At 36.2% G+C, this 20544-nt stretch overlaps 1 long non-coding RNA gene across 2 annotated transcripts in view; it reads right to left on the reverse strand.

The window, feature by feature from the left end:
* LOC119716647 (uncharacterized) overlaps positions 1 to 20544 on the reverse strand; it is a 155549-nt gene that overhangs the window by 78147 nt on the left and 56858 nt on the right. For both annotated transcript variants that reach the window (XR_011807870.1, XR_011807871.1), the window contains one exon: positions 4240 to 4329. This is a non-coding gene — a long non-coding RNA (uncharacterized lncRNA). The remainder of the gene's footprint in view (positions 1 to 4239; positions 4330 to 20544) is intronic.

A 20544-nucleotide genomic window follows, 5' to 3' on the forward strand; every position in this document is an offset into this window, starting at 1 on the left:
TGCAAATTTCTTTAGATGGGATTACAAATCAAATAGAAAAATATATTTTTCTACCTAAATAACAAAGTAGACATCCACTCTCATCTCTGTCACTTCCCACAGGCACAGTGGACCATTCATAAGTAAAGTAGTCAAGATTGCTCTTATGTTAAATAAAAGAGTAATTTAAAGTGAAATTTATATCAGCAAGCATATTTAGATAAAATAAAAAGGAAAGAGTAAGATTTACAAACTGAGTGAGACATCTTAAGTGGGTATATCATCAAATACTGGTATGTAAATCGGACACATAAAAAGACCTACATAAACACATAATTTTTTTATCACTGATATCCCCAAGTTGCCCACCATTCTGCTTGTCCAGAGCTACACCAGATAATTAGGACTGAGGGGCTCGATACCTAAACCTAGCTGAGATTCTCAGACTAAGCAGTTCCCTGACGTATGTTCACTGAAGCATATAAGCTCTCTTACTGCACATTGCATAGGGAGCTTTAGCACCTGGCTCACTCGATGCAGATTCACACCCAAGTTCTCCACATTTTAAACTTTAAGTATGCAACACGGAGGCTCGCATAATCTAAGGTTTAATGGCTCCAACTCATTAGAAAATGTCTAGAATGCATTCTTATGCAAGCATATTAAAACAAAACTACAAGTTTTCTGCACAGAAATCCTGCAAATTTTGCTTTAAAGTAGTCAACTGTGAATGCGCTTGCATTTCAGTCATTAATACCAGTTGTTAATTTCTAGATTTATTTATTGATGTGCTGTTATCAGATATCCTACATCCATAGACAATAAGAATAGTATTTAGGTGAAACAGGAATAGCATATCTGCAAGAAATGAATTAACTGTTAATGAAAAAAAAATAACAATAACCTATTGCTGACACAATTCTCCAACACTACCTCAAAAGGCACTATCAACTGGCATACATATGCAAACAAGTTCAAACAGATTTCACATTGCTAATATGGAACTGGTTTATCCCACAAATACACAGTGTCCCCTGCTGTGATGAAAGGAGACATGCCCAACATGTTAAAGTTATGCTGAACAAAGAAAGAGATTTTAGGAAAAGACTCAATTGTTATTAAAATACAATGCTAAAATGTGGTCTCCACAACACCAATTCCTATCAGTGAAAGCATTATATCCTTGTTATTTAATTGCACCCTCAATTTGATATTGAAAAAAAAAATGCAAAAAAGAAGGAGCCACAGCATAATATTCTGAAAATTATATTATTTGCTCATGAAGGCATTTATCAGAAGTCCACAACTAGGATTTTCATAACCAGCTTCAGTCATTCCATAAAATACAAATCAGCAACTTGGCTACAAGCTATGTAAAAACAAACTAACAAACTAACAAACAGAAACAGAAATAACTTTAGCTCTTTCTGATTAATTAAAGTTTTATGTAGACACCAGTAAACACTCTGTTTAAGGTGATATGTTGAAAGATCAGCTGATAGTGTATATACACCAAACATCACTAGGAAACATTTTCTGGGCAGATACAATAAAATGTATTTCAAAAAGATTTCAAAATATTATCCTATCAAAATAATCAAAAAATCTATCTTAACTTATTGAATAAACTATGAAAAAAAAAAAATAGATATATACAGTACTTTCAGACTACACCAAATGCTTTCATATTGATTTTGCAACTTTTAGTACAAAATAAGTAATAATTATCACCAGAGGATTGGGGTTTTTATAAGCTACACCTCCAAAAAGCCTCCATTTCTGTAAATTTCACTGGTCTAATTTCAACAAGGTCAAAACTTGCTTTTTCAAATTAAATTAAGGATTTGCTACTATTGTCCCATACTAATGCCACTTCTAATTTAATAGCATGAATTATTTCTATTGAAAGATCATTTTGATGGAGAATTCCAAATCAAGTTCTACCATTAGCTCTTCTAAGCTTTAAGTAAATTTTAATTGTATTGCTCAAGGTGTTAATATCTTCTTCAGAAAGTTATTAATTTTCATAGAAAAAGAAAAATACTAAGACATAAAGAACTATCAGTAATACTTTTCAGTTTAAAAGTGTTCTATGCTATTATTTCTCTTTTATTTCAAGTGGAAAAAAAAAATCTTGAAAAATCAGTATGTTTACCACCTCTGTAGAAATTGCATTCAGTAATTTGTGTGTGCTAATCTTTCAGCTAACTCATATCTGTCTTCTTGTCTATGTTTTTTCTATTATCTGAAACATTGCTATTGTTTTGAAGAAAACAATTGAAACTGGGAAATATTCTCATTATTAAACACCTTAAGTGCTGCATGTATGGAGACCTATACAGCAAGTCTGTAAGAAGTCAGATAAGAATTTCAAAGAAACTTTCTTTGAAACTAATTAATCAAATAAATTATTTGTCCCTAAGTCTCTACATAGATGTCCAAGAAGTTGAAGTAGTTAGAGAAAAGCTGGAGCACAACTCATAAGAAATGATGTGTCTTCATTCTCAACTTGCTTTTATATGGTTTGTTTTATTGCTATTATTATACATTCCCAGTAGCATGGAGCTTTGTCAGATCTGAGTTTTGGTTTTGTCTCAGCACTCATGAGTAATATTCCTCCCCTATTCTCTACAAGGGCCCCCTTCTAGCTCTCTCATAATGCCAGTGGTGGCCTCATGGCCTACATCAGAAGAGACACCCACTTGGTGCTCAAGCAGCTGCTCCTGTCACCTCAGAGAAGCAGGATTAGGATTCAGATAACTCATTTAGGTAAATTATTCTAATGAAAGATAGATTTGTCATGATATGCACGTTCAATCTGATTGGGAAATAGATCAAGGCCCCCTTATCAAAAAATAGACTACTTTCAAAGAATTTTTTTTAAATGCCATGACCTGAATTCACTGTTCAGAAAGCGTAGCTGACAAAACTTCTCCTTTGCAAGAGCAACAATTTCATTATATTACCACTAGCAGCTGTGGTTTGGTACAAACAAGAAAATGAGGCATTTACAGCTTTAAAATGCAACATAAACTATGTGCATGATGATCATGCCAGACTAAACCAATAACTTAATTTCAGTAAGATAACCAATCTGCTTGATAAAATATCTCTCTGGCTTTCAGCAAGGTTTTTAATACCACACGTGAAAAAGCTTGTTAAAGTTGAAAATCTGTAGGCTAGCAGTGAAATTGAAAGGTGAATAAGGAATGACTAAGAAGAAACAACAGTAAGTTGTTTTGAAAGGTAAAACATCTGGCTAAAAGGAAGTTAACCTCTGAAAGGCAAATTTTGGCATTAAAATTTTGGCACTAAAGTATTTATAAGCTGGCAATGAAAAAAGTAGGATGGAAATGTAAAAAAGCTTCTATCACAAAAAAAAAAAAACAAAAAACAAAACAAAACAAAAAAAAAAAAAAAAAAAAAAAAAAAAAAAAAAAAAAAAACTTCTCAGATGGAATGTGCCAAGTTTGTACAACTAATATAAGAGACTTGTTGACCTAGAAATTCCCATTTAGTCCTGGGTTATAAACTTTCTTATCCTTCGTATACTTTTCCTAATTTGTTTATCTTAACTGTCCCTCCTCATCAGCATATCATCACCGTTCTCTATGTATACCAGGTGTTCTTAATACACAATTATCTCCTGAATTACCTGATTTGAATTACCAACCTACAGTCTTAGGATTTATCGCTCATGAGCTAAGTGATAACGTCCTTCACTCTCAAAACCCATGTAAGCTATTTTTAGTGAAATAGTATCCAACGTATTTCTTTACTGTTCTACTGCTGTGCTTGTTTTCTTATTCTTACTAGTTGCCCTTCCTAATTCTTCTTCACAATTTCCTCCTGCTTTTCTGGTTTATTTTCTTCATGATCATTTGTTTTCCTTAGCAAATATAAGGAATGCTGATGGCAATGATTCTTCTGTGTCTGTTGTCTGCCAGATTTATAGTTCAACTTTGCTAAATCTTGGATGAGTTTTTCTCCTTTATCCTCACCAAGTTAATGAGAAAAGATTTTATTAAAAAAAAAAAAAAACTATAATATAGAGTAGCAAAAAAATAGGGGGTAAATATTCTAGTATTCTTGTTCTTACCATTTATATATTCTGGGTTTATCTGAAACTCATCGTGCTTGTTGGTATGGGTAAGATGTGTATAATCAACCCCTCAACCAAATTTCTTTTCTGTTCTGTGTGCAGGTGTTCTTCAGGCAGCTGTTCTGCATATGAACTAAAAATTTAAAAAATAGCCTTACCTTTTAGGTGGATCTGTGATAAGCTTCTCTCTGCTGGAAACCGCTCTCATATACATCATGCACAAGCCTTACAGGCTAAGAGACCAGTACCTAATAAAAAATTCAAAGTCACTGCACGTAACAGGTAATGAAGTGCTGGTTCTAGGCAGCAGCACAGGAACTTCAGGTGTTTGCTTAATATTCACTAAGCATATTCCTAAATAGTCCATGCACATTTAAAAAAAAATTCTTTCACATAATGCTGCACTTTTTTAGATCCTATAAAAGACACTTGTTCAATAATATCCACTAAGTAGCTGGGCCTGGGGAAAAGGTATCATTTGCACAAAAGAATTAGAAAGACATTTAGTAGAAAATGACATATCTTTGAATCCGGCATTCCAGTAAAACACTCTAAGAACTCAAGCAAAGCAAGTTAATGTTTGCATTACTTGTATTTCACTTGCAGAAAAAAAAAAAAAAAGAAAAAAAATTGAATTATGAATTTAAATATATTCAAAATCTAAATGGAACAGGCAGAACACATAAACTGGCTAACACGTAATGACCATATACATGTATATAAAAATTTCAGCCTAGTAAGAGAGCTCTTAAATTAGCAAAATAACATACATGACTAAAATGAAACATACAATAAAACATGAATAAAATAAAATATGAATATATTAAAACACACTTAAAAACTATTTTTCTCTTCCTACAGTTCTAGAGTCACTTGGTTTTCACAAGGTTTTTCTGCCCATACTTTGTACACTGTCAACTTGTAAAGGAGATAAGTACAGAAAATTAAAATATAAGTGGAGAAAGAATTTAAAGTATACAATAGGACAACAACAGCATGAAAGAAATTGAGGTAAATTGAGATTATCAGTTCTTGAGATCAATGAAATCTTAAAGTATGCCTCATAATTTTAAAAGCCTTTCAGATGGTCATTCCATTTTTTTAAAAAAGTCATTGCTTTGTCTTATAAAAACAGACAGTTCAGAGACATTTTTATATAAAGTAGCTTGCTGAAAAAGTTATTTTAAAATATTGAAAATATGTATATAAAATATAGGCTGGATCTGTCATTCTAACTCCATAAGGACAGCCTCTTTCCTTGTGAGAAAGCCTCCAACATAGGTAAATCTACATAGTAGCTACCGTGTGTGTAAAGTGTTGTAGACTTATAATATTTTTAGAACAAAGAGTAGTGGACATCTCCTTTCATTATAATATACACTAACTGCTACTGCATAACCAAACTTAGGCATAATTCTGTTCCACTCACACAAAATTCAGAGAACCAGGAGCCACCCCTTCGCCCCTACACACACACTCCAAAAAAAACACAGAACATACCAAAACTTCTCAGTGTTTTTCTGACAACACACTTCTGTAGTGTTTTCTCTCCTTTGAAATTCACATACACATCCGCACATGCACAAACACTTGTGTATTTCCTTAAATTCCTTGTTTTTAGAAGAAGTCAAGAAAACACTACAGGAATGGAAGAAAAAGTAGAATTGCTCGGATTTAAAAATATTCAGGCAAGAGACTGGCTGCTCTTAAACTGCTGGATTACTTTCCCATGTCCAGTATTACCCCTCACTCCTCAAAGGAGATCGAAGGACTTGCCAGTTTTTCATGACAGTTAGGACCTTGAAAGACAAGTAATGGTCATTCTGCTGCAAGATCTTATAACCACAAACTTTAGGAACTTGATATTTAGTTTGAGCAACACTTTCAGAGATGTGGATTTTGAAAAATGTTTATGTTCCTCCAGCTCACTATGGCATCTTTTGTGGTAAAATAAACTTGATGTGCACACATGTAAGATTCATACAGAAGAAATGCCATAAGGGAGAAAAACGGGAAAAAAGGAAACATCTCCATCAATAAGCAAATATGGGCCTGGCACAAGAAACATATCCAAACCAGCTCAGGCTCAGGTAGAGCACTATTGTGAGTCTATTTTTGCATGCCCGTTTAAATTCTGTAAGCCTCCATAAATGCAGTTATCATTACCATTGTTGCCTTATCATTCCCAGTGATTGCTCTCTTTCAGTCAAGTACAAAGGCAGGCTGAATATAAATGTTTTGTCATAAAACTGCTATTCAAACAATAAAAAGGGTTATAATAGTACTAAAAAAATCACCCCCAGGGCTGCAGCACAGACTGGTAGTATGCATATTCAGGCAGCACAAAGCAGTTCTAGTCACATACTTCTACCCATAGGACCCTTCCACTGCATCTGTACTTAATATCAACATGTTGCCCAAAGTGATCCAGATATTATCAGGTAGACAACATATACAGAACATTTTGCCGTCAGATTCAATAAGAGGAAAACAGTTATATGCAGATATCTGTATTTAATTCAGTAAATATCAACAAATTCAGCTTAAGGATTTGTCTTCAACTTTAAAAAAGAAAACTGCTTCAATTATGTTTTCTTCCTTTATCTGAAAATGCTTTTGTTGGTCCTAGTTCTAACCATGTAGTGCCACCCAGGGGCCAACTGCAACATGGTTCAACACTGCCATCTTGCCAAATAGTCTCAAAAAAGCATTATGCAATACTTCCCAGACTGTCTACTCCACAGGCTTGAGTATTCTTTTTAAAATGTCGTAGAGGCTTGGCTTTCTTTTTTGTAAAGACAAGAGAGGTAAGGTCAGGTCAGGTAGGGAAGGGTGAAAGAACATGTAACAAGCAAGGGACCACCAAAACAAAACAAACTAATTACTCCCATAGAGTGACAGAATGGCTACCTGATCCAAAAATAAGGAAAATGGAAAAAATAAAAATAAAAAATAAAAAGAAAGAAAAAGAAAAGAAAAGAAAAGAAAAAGAAAAAGAGAAAAGAAAAAAAAAAAAAAAAAAACAGGTAGAATTTAAAACAAAAGGTTTATCAGGACTGAAAGCCCACTGCCCTGGGTAAATGTGCTTCCTTGCAACAATAAAGACAAATAAAGTACTAAAAAAGGATAAAGCAGGAGATTACAGACCTAGCTGTGGTTTGATAAATGGCACTCTACTCCACTCTGCTTATTGTGTACTTCATACCTCGCTCTTGAATATGGAAGAGAATTTTATTAAAGATTTAGCCACGGTGGTGGTGGTGACTGGCTCACAGTAATTTTCCTACAAAGTAGTTTAATCTATCACAGGGCAGACAGTGCACCTTCTTACCATGTATCATATCTGTCTATTGAGTAAGTGCTATCCAAATCCAATTTCTTTTCATTTTTGGAACCCGTGATGCATATTCAAGATACATTTTCTTTTTGTCTGTGGCCTAAATTAGGTGCTGTATAAAGTAAAAAAAAAAAAAAAAAAAAGGAAAAAAAGTAATAAAAAAAAAAAGACTGGACTCTGGAGGCTACATTTCCTAGTGGGCTTTTTTTTTTTTTTTTTTTTTTTTTTAAGATTCAGCATTGTACTAATGATGCAAAACAATGAGCGTGTACAGTTGTCACTATATTCACAATACTGCCTGTACACAGCCATGCCTCTGAGTCCTTGCCTCAGCACTTACAGGTGAAACTTGCAAAACCTCTGCAATAAAGTCTGTGTTCCCTTCAATTTTTCAGTGCTTGTGTTGTTTATTTAATTAAAAGGACAATCAAAATCATTGTGCTTTATTTTACTGAATGATCTAAGATCGGACAAATTGTTGCTTTAGGTAGCCCCACATAGAGTTGAGGGATTTAAAAATTACAAAATGGGTCTCTTTTGTCCAACTAAGGCTTGGATATAGCTTCTAACAATTTCTTCATCAAAACTGTAAATGTAAATTTTAACTGCATGTCTGCTGCCAAAGGGGAAAAAAAAAAAAAAAAAAACTGGAAGAGAAATTCAAGATGTCTAATCCAAAACTGATTGTAACATTTAAAGGACATTTTTTTTGGAAAGTGCCATTAATAGAGAGTATGAACCCTCACAGACCTCAGCATGAAACCCATCAAATGTATACACGGGCTGCACTGTGGTGGTTTTACTCAGCTGTGTAGCTGAGCTCCACTGTAACTGCTCTCTAACTCCCCCTTCTCAAAGGGAAAGGGGAGTGAAAATATGATGAAAAGGGTTCAAGGGCTGAGAAAAGGACACGGAGATCACTCAGCAATTATCATCATGGGCAAAACAAACTCAGCATAGGGAGATTAATACAATTTATTGCCTATCACTAGCAGACCAGAGTAGCAAGCTCAATGCAAACTAAAAACACCTTCCCCCCCATCCACCTTCTTCTACCTCATCCTCCCAAGTGGCACAGAGGAACAGGGAATGGGGGCTGTGGTCAGTCCCTAACGCTTCGCCTCCGCCACTCCTTCATGGTCACTCTCTGTCCCTCCCATGGGATGCTGTCCTTCCCAAACTGCTCCCACATGGTTCCATACCACGAGGTCCATCCAACCCCAGGAACAAACTGTTCCAGCACGGGTCCCCCATGGGCGGCAGCTCCCCCCAGACCCCCTGCTCCTGCGTGGGCTCCTCTCCACAGGCTGCAGCTCTGGCCCAGGGCCTGCTCCTGCAGGGGCTCTCCATGGGCTGCAGCCTCCTCCAGGCCACATCCACCTGCTCCACTGGGGGCTCCTCCACGGGCTGCAGCGTGGCGATCTGCTCCATGTGGGACCTGCTCCACCAGGGGCCTCTCCACGGGCCACAGGGGAACTGCTGCTGTGTGCCTGGAGCACCTCCTGCCCTCCTGCTGCACTAACCTTGAGGTCTGCAGGGCTGGTTCTCACTCTCTCAGCTGCTGTCCCACAGCAGGTTTTTTTTGTTTGTTTGTTATTTTTTTTGTTTGTTTTGTTTTGTTTTGCTTTGTTTTGTTTCTTAAATCTGCTCTCCCAGAGGCCCACCCAGCGTCTCTCCCTGACTCAGCTCTGGCCAGTGGCGGGTCCCTTTTGAAGCTGGCTGGAGCTGGCTCTGATCTGCCATAGATTTATAAAATCATTAGGGTTGGAAAAGACCTCCAAGATCATCTGGTCCAACCATCACCATACTTCCAATGTCACCCACTAAACCATGTCCGTAAGCACCAAGTCCAATCTTTCCTTAAACACCCCCAGGGACGGTGACTCCACCACTTCCCTGGACAACATGGAGCAGCTGCTAGGCTCTGCTCACAGAGGCCACCCCTGCAGCCCCCCTGCTACCAAAGCCTTGCTACAGAAACCCACTACATATACCTAGTTCAAAAAACCTTCCAGTGGCAACTTAAGGTGATTGACTGTGGTTTGTGTCCTCTGTCTGTCAGAGTCTGATTCCGTTCCCTTTATTAAAATAGCACCTCAGACCAGTATATGGTTCTCAAGGTGATAATCTGAATGTTTAATCTAATAACATGTTTGAATTTATGTCTGTTATGCTTTGGATCATTATCAGATGTTATATTTACTGTGTCAGCGAAAATAAATTTGATATATATGAGTATTTATTTAATGACACTATCTTCTAAAAGGGCAATCTTGGAAATGTGAGAGTCTTAGCCTAGAAGAACTAGCTAGTAGCATCAAATATATTCCAGCTTTAGTCCCATAGCAATATCTTTTTCATGTTGTATCAACAATAATATTTCTTTCAACTTGATCATCTTTTTTTTACATATGCAATAGGCTGAAAAGGTTGCCCCTAACATTATTTTTGACTTGATATCCATATGGTTTTGGTTGGTTATGTTTTTTTGTTTGTTTGTTTTTCTCTTGGACTTTCTGTTTCTAACCTCCATGTCCTCATCACCATATTTTTTCTTAATAATATAAGTATGACTGTTAGTACCTCTAGATATAGTTCCATGCAAGTGTGCACCTTCAACAATATCAGAGATTACAAAAACAATGTCCCACCTGCTCTTTATTAATGGTTCCATTTAGTCTCTACAGTATGTGTGCATGACTAACAATTTCAGTCCATATTTCACCTTAGACCAGAATACTGAAAAAGCAAGTCAGTTTAGTATACTTTGAATTTTTTGAGAACTTATTCTCTAGGCTTGGAATACACTAGAAGGTGCCTGCAAAGTCTTCCTTGATCAGTTCCCTGCCTCCACAAAGGCCAGACTTGCACTCAGAGATGAGATGAAAGGATTGTCAACTCTTTTATTATGGGATTTCATTCCTGGTACCATTACAGGTCATATTTTCTATCTAGTGAATAATATATACTGTTAATGTACACTTTGAATGAAAAAGTGTATGAATGAAATAGAAGGCTCAACCCTTTCATTTTCTATTTCATTTTTCCCACAGTATTAATATTGCAGACTCTCATTATTTTGTTGTTCAGTTGTAAATTACTCAATGTCCTGTTTCTTCCAAGCTGAGATGTTGAGTCGTCTTTCACTGCTATATCCACTACTGTTCTTGTTAAGGATAGTCTCTGAGGTAGTAGCACTCACATAGTGATGCCCTGTGAGAACCTGAAAACACTTTCAATGCAGTTGGACATTGATGGAGTTCAAATAATTTTTCCTCAAATGGTAGGCTTCTTCTGGACTTTTGATGTTTATTGAGGCTACGCTTGTGTGCTTCTTTGGGCCTTCTTTCTGCCTACTGTCTTTTTTGCAGCACTGCAGATCCTCTATCATATCCACAATATGGGGGAACTGCCTACTCTCTCTGAACTTCTTACTGATCTTACTTTACACTTACATAGCAAAGTAAATTATTTTTGAATTTGGACTGGTCAGCACCACCTTTCCAAAGATTTTGTCCCAGGTCCCAGACCTATTTCAGCGGAAGGACTCAATTAGCTCTCCAAGCTGCAATATTTAAGTCTGCCTTTAAATAACTTCCAAATACTTTGAGTTTTATCAGTGTTTCTATGCTGAGAAAAGTATTTGTTTTAAATATAGATGAAATGGAGTGCTCTTCAATTTTATCAAATACAACTAGTTTTCTTACTTGATTGAACTGAAAAACATCAAATGATTCTAAGCCTATCAAAAGAAATCAAGCTACCTCTAAATATCTTTCTTCTGAGTTATCCATTTCTTGCAGGTACTCAGTGGAAGTGCTGCTTAAACATTATTCTGTTTCCTACACATCTCAGAGAATTTCTAATGGGTGATGATTTAACAACTCTCTTTTTCCATTTTTCTCACTTACTTTTGATGTTTTATCTCATTTTACATGTGGTCTTACATTTTCTCAAGGAATCATTCTGATCTATGCAATTGAACAAAGAAACCTGTATTCCTAGTATCTGAGTTGCATTTGCTCTTTACTATTTACAATTAGGTTCTTACCAAGTACAACTGTACTTGGGCAATGGCGTTTCACAGCTACAACTTCTCAAAGATGGGACCAAAAATTTGTAGATGGTAGAAGAGACAAGATAACCAATAAAGGACCTTACACAGTCACTGACTGAAAGCATACCATCCAGGTAGGAAACAATGTAAGTAAAGGTGAGCAGAACTGAACTTAAAGGTCTACTTAATAGAAAATTAATTGCACCGAGAAAGAAGGCTCCCCAGCTTCTATGCCAGAAGGAGAAACCTTACTGAAGTATGATACTAACACCTGGATGAGAACATCACACAATTAAAGAGGAAGATATTTTGAACATGAAGATACTTAAGATAAGAATCAAATAAATGGCATCTTACTTTCACAATAAATAGTCTGGACCATGTAATTACATAGACGAAAAAGGAAACTGTGGAGAGAATGTCTCCAGGACCACTTGAGACCAATCCCGAAGTTTTGAAAATCTGTCAGTTTGGATACAAGAAAACTCCAGTCTTAAATGATGAAGAGATGTCGGCTTAGATATCCATGAAAATAGCTTGCTGTAGGAATAGAATTGTAGAATTAGAACTGTAGAATTGTAGGAATGTTACAAATCAGAAACAAGTACAGAAAGAAGAGAAGGAAAAAAAAGCAAGATATCTGTTAGAATTAGTCATCATCATGTTCAGTGTGCTGCTTTCATAAAAACTTGGGAAGATCAGAAAAAAGGGCCTAAACAGAAAAATTATAAATCAATAGTATAGTGAAGAAAAGCCTTACTGTAGTTTAGAGTAGATTGTAAACAATGATCAGAAAAAAAAAATAATTCAGCTGTACTAGCAATAGAATGAACTTTCATTTTTATTCAGAAATACAATATGTAATACGCACCTGCTTTGTTATCAAATACCTTCTTTGATGAATTATAATTGAATCAATGTAATTCCTGAAAAAAAAATAAAAAACTATACCTTTCTTTTAATTTCATACAGAGGCTGGTCTTTTTCTTCAAACATTTGTATAAGTTTTTGATTTTAAGTTGCAATAATAAACTGAGCAGTAAAGCAGCTATTGCGCACACACAAACCTCTGGCTGTTCATGACTTCATTGGCTTAAGGAAAAAAAAATTGCTTTAGCTAGACTGTGGACTAATTCTTAAGGATAGATCAGTTTTTGACAAAAATAGGATGTACTGTCCTAGAACATTATTTCAGGCTAATTGTGATATTTTAGCAGACAGAAAATAATACTAAGAATCTGTTTCTGCAGCCCTTGAGATAACAAAAACCACATATTCACCTAGTTTTACAATTAAATATTTTTAAATTTAGGTTCATTTGGGGATTTTTTTATTATAAAATATTTAGAGCCTCTCTTTCCTCTCTGTTTTAAACCACCATATAGGTTTAGATTCTGACTCTTGAATAGAGGAATATACACGCCTCTTATTTTCAGTAATTGGATCTTTTAGAATAAGTTACATTACTTCTTACCTTACAGAAAGCAATATGAATTAGAGCAATAAAAAACTGCTGCAGAAAGAGTTTAAAAGTGAGTAAGTCTTAAAATGAAGGAATCTCAATATTATACATCAGCAATCAAAAATGACATAAAATTATTACCTTAAATCTAGAATCAACCTTTAAGCTTCAGTTCAAATTTCAAATTAAATTTACAACATCTTAAATGTACTGAAATAATAGACATACAGAAAACATTTCAAAATAAACTCAAGTCTTCTGAGGGACAATGCATGCCTTGATTAAATAAAGGCATACATTGATAATACAGTCATGTGAAATATGTATTACAACCTCAAATAAGGTTAAGCTGATTTGACTATTTTAAAAAGTGTTTACAGCCAACAGACCAAACTATTTAATTCTCCTAAATTAGCAGCTCTCTTGAAATCTATGAAGCAACATTGGTACTCTACATGACCCCTACCCGAGAAAGTGGCCAAAGAATTTTCTTTCTAAGTAAAAAATTACCTTTTTAACTCTTTTTGATTAATGGGAAATATTTGACAGTGTCTTTTAAAACATAAATCTATATTTATTTTCCCACTGAAAGCAAAAAAAAAAAAAAAAAAAAAAATCTGATAGTAGGTATTTGATTTTGGTAAAAGGATCAACAGATATGCCAGGTATGTCCAGATAACTGGCATCATACTGCCTTTTCCCCTCTCAGCTACTTCTGTTGTCAAGATTTATATCCTGTGTATGCTTATAGCAAGCACATACTTCTCTATAACTTCTTAGGATTCTGTCCTCAGTCTGGACCAGAAACACAGAGGAAGCCATAAAAGACATTCAGAGTGCGATAGCTGAGAAGAACATGCTTCATTGAGGTAGGGAAGGTCCACATTGTTCTCTGACTTGGATACCTTAAACTGTCAGTGTATGCTTGGAGTGTTCAGTTACCAAAGGCTCAATGTAATTAAAGTAGTGGAAAACATTCATTAAACAGCCCATACACTCAAATGATATCCAAACACTATTTATAATGCACATATTTGGTCCCTCTGTGGTTGACACAGAAGTTGGGCTCTTCACCATTTGATTGAGTGAAAGCTAAGATGGAATTTTAAAAGGCAAATATGCCTATGTTGCTTAGACTCTTCAGAGTTTTTTGAGAATTTTTGACATATATTCTTGCCCTACAAGGAAACATCATTCAGTTACTCACGTAGGTGCAGCAGTTATAGTTATATACATAATAAACAAAACCATGCATTTTTTTTATTTTTGAAAAAAACTAATAAAATCTAGGAGTTATTCACAGATTCCAGAAGGTTGTTCTGTCCTCCTTGAGCTCATTACAGGAGTGCATAAGGAAATTACGTCTTCTGCGTATATATGTATTCAATATCAGCTTTATCTAGAAACAGCGTGGTTTCATTAGTATCTGTCACAATATAAGTACTATATTAGAAATGGCTTGAAGCCAATATCGCAGGTACAGCAGTCCCAAACCCTGGGAAAGGCCAGATACGTACTCCACAACACAGAGCACCTTTGTGTATTATGAATGATGATGTTTGTTAGAAAAAAAATATTTTCACTTTTTGTGTCAACTATCTAGGCCATTTTCATGTAACCCATTGCTAACAATGTATTTTGCTAGGTCAAATTACTGAAGACATAATGATATTCAGAAAGTTTAAAAAAATAATAACAAAAAAGATCACTGAATTATATTATTGTTCAATATAAATATTTGCCCAGAAGTGTTTCTCTAATCAATATTTAAAGTGAGTCAAGGAATTTTAATAGCTAAATCTTGTTCTCATTACATGTCATCATCCTTTATGTGTTATCTTCTGAAGCTATAGACCCCTCAGAGGTTGGAAGAAAGCAAAAAATTAATTTCACAAAATTTTCATGAGAAAAAAAAATGGAAAAAATAAAACTGGATTAACATTTTCTTGCAGTCAGGATGGCACTAATATAATGCAATAATTTTTTAATAATGAAATATGCTTTGATCCTATTATATATTTCAGAAATAATTATACCCTGTCAAAACACCAAAGAAAATGAAAATACAAATGGTTCTCAAACAAAAATAATTGTAAATCACGATCCGCATACGGATATATCTGTTTAGGATGAAGACTGTAATTAAAGAGCATGTGTATGTACGTGCATATGTGCGCTCATGCACATATTGTTGTGGTGCCTACCAAAACTGACTCCTGAGTTGATGCTATTGCTGCTAATTGTGAGAACACTGTGTTGAAATCCAAGTTAAATCTGAATTTGCACTACAATTTTCAGTATATGGATGAATAAAAATATATTGATGTTTTCTGTCAGTATGAAGATACCTCCTACTTCGTAAAAAGTACTAACAAACCCTCTTGTAAGACCATGGTACTGAACCTGTTTGTAGCTTGAGGCACTGATGACAATGAGAATTGAAGAACTGCATGACAAAGTACTAAATCTAGTCTCTTAAAATGATTGTTCTAAAAAGCCAAGCACTACGTGTTACCCTAGACATTAACCTAAAGATCTCTGCCCCAAATGGTTTACTATGAAAGTATGAGACCAACACAAAACTTAAGTCCCAACAGAAAGCCAAGGAAACAATGCTATCAATGCCATAGTGTGGTGGTTTCAAACCAGTAGGTAGCTAAGCCCACCACACAGCTCTTCCATTTGCCATCCTCAATAGGACAGGGAAAGAAAATACAATTAAAAAAGCTTGTGGGTTGAGATAAGACCAGGGAGATCACTTACCAATTACCATCATTGACAAAACAGAGTCAGCATAAGGGAGATTAGTGTAATTTATTGCCAACTACGAACAGGCTAAGAACAGTGAGAACTAAATGCAAACTAAAACCACCTTCCCACATCCACCCTCTCCTACATCCTCCCCCCGAGAACTGCAGGGGCTCCGGTCAGTCCCTAACACTCATTTCCGCTGCTCCTTCACGGTCATTCTCTGCCCCTGCTCCATGTGGGGTCCCTCCCACAGGATGCCGTCCTTCTGGAACTGAGCCTGAGGGGGTGCTGCCCACAGGCAGAAGATCTTCAAGAACTGCTCCCACACGGCTCCAGACCATGGGGTCTATCCAACCCTAGGAACAAACTGCTCCAGCATGGGTCCCCCACGGGTGGCAGCTCCCCCCAGACCCCCTGCTCCTGTGTGGGCTCCTTTCCATGGGCTGCAGCTCCAGCCCAGGGCCTGCTCCTGCTCTCCGTGGGCTGCAGCCTCCTCCAGGCCACATCCACCTGCTCACTGGGGGCTCCTCCACGGGCTGCAGCGTGGAGATCTGCTCCATGTGGGACCCATGGGCTGCAGGGGGACAGCCTGCTCCACCAGGGGCCTCTCCACAGGCCGCAGGGGAACTGCTGCTGTGTGCCTGGAGCACCTCCTGCCCTCCTGCTACACTGACCTTGGGGTCTGCAGGGCTGGTGCTCATTCTTCTCTCCCAGCTGCTCTGGCACAGCATTTTTTTTCCCTTTCTTAAATCTGCTCTCCCAGAGGGCCAACCAGCATCTCTCCATGGTTTGGCTCTGGCCAGCAGCAAGTCCCTTTTGAAGCCCGCTGGAGCTGGCTCTGCTCTGACCTGGGGCAGCTGCTGGGCTCTGATCACAGAGGCCACCCTTGCAGCCCCCACGCTACCAAAGCATTGCTCAAAACAAACAGTCAGTACTCTCTAAATACCAGCTGTATATTTATTATGCTAGAGTTATTAACTACAAATTATACTATAAATGTGCAATGTTTAGGCTCAAATTCTGAAAGGTGCTTGGAGGAATGAATGCTTAATTTCCATAGGAACTCTGTATCCAAGTCAAGTTTTTTAGGCACTTTTAAATAAATCAGTTGAATTTCTAGGTAAAGCAGAAATATTTTTGAACCCATCTAAATGCACAGTCTGCAATTCACTTCACTCGTTAGTAGATGAAGTGATTACAACTTTTTTTAATTCAATCCAAAAACATTACCTCTGAAAAGCTTAAATAGGTCTTTTAGAAATGTTTAGTACTTTAGAGTTTTAGTTAATGTGACTTTTTTTTATGTAAAGCTTGATCTGCTGCAGTGAATTATCAAAGATGGCACAGACCCCTCAGATCAGCAAAAATCAAATGAGCATTTGCGGTCTCAAGGGCCTTTTGTTGTGAAACTGGGAAAAACACATTGTCACACAGGTACATTTGTTCCATGGCTTTCTCTGCTATCATACTTGTGCTTTGGATGATTACATAAGTAGTGACAAGCTTAACACAAAAATGAGACAATTGAGAGTCAGGAAAATAGAATAATTAGGAAAAAACAAAATCTAAACCAAAACTAAATGCAAGAGAAACAATTATCTGTCATCAATACAGAGAATTTTATTAATGAACTCTGCTCTTTGCATTGATAAATTATGGCAAGTGTGGTTTAGGAAAGCATTTTAAGAAATGATCTTTCAGGAATCATTAAGTAAATTTTTCCATGGAAGTTAGATGATATTGAAGTGAGACCTCTAGACTGGAAAACCTGGAAGGACTTCTGCTAACTACAGCTCATTTTGACTGTTAAAAGAAATGTAACCTGAATGTAGCAGTTTTTACCTACATGTATGCTCTAGTATAACGATGCACAAATTCATTCCTACCTATGCTATGGTGGTTTTGGGTGCTCCCATAGAATGGGCATTGCAAACCTGGATTCAATTCATTGCTAGTTTGCATTATGACCTCACTATTTAATTTTCTTTTGCCTAAATTCTTCTCTGGTAATGGAGTTAATACTTTCTTGTTCACATACTTCTGTACGTAATTACCTTGAAGGCTGGAAGAACCAAAGGACTATGAGAGTGTGTCTCACAAAGATACAGATATAATGGCATAGTTCAGTCAGAGCTTTAACCTTGTCAAAGAGGATCCCTGTTCTGTTTTGGACTATAGGTAAAGGTGAGAAAAAAAAAATCAATATTGAACTTAACTATCATGAAACAAGTATTCTCAACCTCTTTAAGCTAACACCACTTACTTAAATTTGCACATCACAAATAATTGTCGTATTTATGCTGTTATCCAGCTTGGCTTTTGATGATTTTTATTTTTTTTTGGTCAGACCACAGATGTCAAAACACCAAAATAAGTTCAGCTATCTGAAACTGGGATGTAAGGCACAGGGAATAAAAGATTACACAGAGATAATATTTTGTAATACACCAAATAACTTTCCCTGTATTTTCTAAAGCACTGTGTAATTACTGCATCTCACTGCCTACTCCTTTAACAGGAAGGTGCTAATATTTAGGTGCTATAAAAGTATAAATATACTAATAATGCCAAGAACAAAGGTGGAAGAAGAAAGGTAAACCTGCATTTCCAGCACTGTTTTTAAATCTAGATACAATTCCAGAATTTCACTCAGCAGACAGTGACCCCTATAGTGAAAGCGGCATGTGGGACAAGCCACCAAGAAACTACAAGTTGCAGAGGGACAAAAAAGTATCCCCTTGGCCTCAGACTATTAATTAGCAACTAGCAAAGCTGTACCACTGCTCCAACATTCCTCCTCCAGAGGTTGCTGCTTGTCTGCCTCATTATCATCTGGATGGAAAACAACACTCTTTCCTGGGAGTTCTCTGCAACAGTCTTATTGATTAAGTTCCCACAGTGTTAAATCATTCTGTAGCTTTCACTCCATTCTGCCTACCTTCCCACCCCTGAATAATAAAAGCTTTGGTGGATTTATGGGGGTGGTGCAGCAGATGAGGAGTATTTGATAAATACCACAGCATAATACAGTTTCTATTTATGCAATGCCGTTAGCTTCAGAACATTGCACATTCCAAGACAATATTTAAAAAAAAGCAAAATTAAACTAATCTGACTTTGTTCTTGCATGTATACTTATGTTACCCTTAGGAACCTGCCAAACACATCCAAATGTGTCCTTCCTGGCTGTAATGAATTTGAAATAATGGGAAAAAAACTATCAAGGCAACGATGGCTCCCTTTTCATCATCCTTCAAGTTAGAGTTACCCAACAAGCTCAAAATAAATTTGTTATACACTCCCCCCTAACCCCAGGCATACATCTGGATTATACAAATCTGTGTAACAATTAAAAAACAGAATACTGGTATGAAATTTAAATTTTGACTACAAATAAAAATTATTTTTCTCTCATTGTGAAAAAAAAAAAATATATTCAAAATTGTAGATTATCGTGTCACTGAAACAACAATAAAGACTTAGGCTAAAGATAACCATAGGATTGGCCATGTTATTTTGGGACTGGGGGAAGTGTGGATTTTTTTTTTGAACTGGTCGTGCATTAAGGAGACACTAAGCATGTGTTAAGTTTCCTTAGAGGGCCACAGCCAAAACTTATCCAAATGGTCTCTGAGGGGAAAGTGGGCTGACAAAGAAACCAAACCTCAGGAAAAGTGTTCTGAAAGTGTAAATCTAACAATTATTAGCCATAAAAAAAAAAAAAAAAAAAGACAGAAACTACCACTTTAGAGAACAAGAGAAGACCAAGGTAAGTATGGAGACATACTCCTTTCCTCAGGTATAGCATGGGACAATAAAACAATAGAATGTTTGTGTAATGTGCTTGCATAGCCAATTAATACAAAGAAATCAGTGACTTATCGATGGTAGTCTGTTAGATATCAATGGACTCTTCACAAGAGATCCACAATGGTGTTAGCCCACTCAGTTTCTTTTGTATGGTCTAGACAATGTCCTCCTCAGCAATATGGATAGACTATTCACCAGAGTCTCTAAATTGGAGAGAGATGGATTTGAAGGGTAGACTATTCAGTGGATGAGAAAATGAGTTCAATTTTAAAAATGGAAATCTGAAGTCACTGATATGGTCTAAACACAATAAAACCTGTGGCAGCAACATGTGTGCTATTTCTAGTATCCCAGCTTATTCAGTTTTACTTTGATTATTTGACAATTTTGATTATTTTGAATACTGTTCCTTTTGTTATTGTTGATGTTGTTTTGTCCTCAACATTGCTTCTATTATGCACACTTAATCATCTTTTTCCTAAATATAGAGCTTTATATCTTGTATGCATCTTGGTACTATCCCACTGATTTTAGTCCAGAAGTTCACAGAGTAAATTGCTAAATACAATTAGCAACTGGAGAGCTTTAGTTTATTAATTTAGCTTCAAATAAATTAAAAACCAAAACCTTATTGGTGCTAAACATATATATGCCTTCTTTATTATAAAATCCCTTCCTAATTTACAAAAATCAGTTGAAGTTTATCCATCGGAAATATTTCAAATATTTTGAGTCACTTCTTTGCTATGTATGTAATAAACCAAAGCATATTCACACCCATCAGCCATTTGTAAGTTCTTTATGATATGAAGTAATATTACTGGTAAAACAGTTCTCAAAGCCATAGCTTTAACAGCGATGAAATATTTTCTTGATGAGTATATCTTTTTCCACTTCAAGTGCTCTCAAAGAGGCAAGATCTCTGGATGAGAAACTATGCATCAGTATATATTTGCCCTGGGAATTACAATAAGGTTCAGCAGAAAGTTCTGTAGCCCTGTCTGGAGGTTTCAGCTGAACGTAATTACAACTTTTAGTAAAAGATT

The sequence above is a fragment of the Anas platyrhynchos genome, chromosome 3 (genome assembly GCF_047663525.1).
Source record: "Anas platyrhynchos isolate ZD024472 breed Pekin duck chromosome 3, IASCAAS_PekinDuck_T2T, whole genome shotgun sequence".
NCBI lineage: Eukaryota > Metazoa > Chordata > Aves > Anseriformes > Anatidae > Anas > Anas platyrhynchos.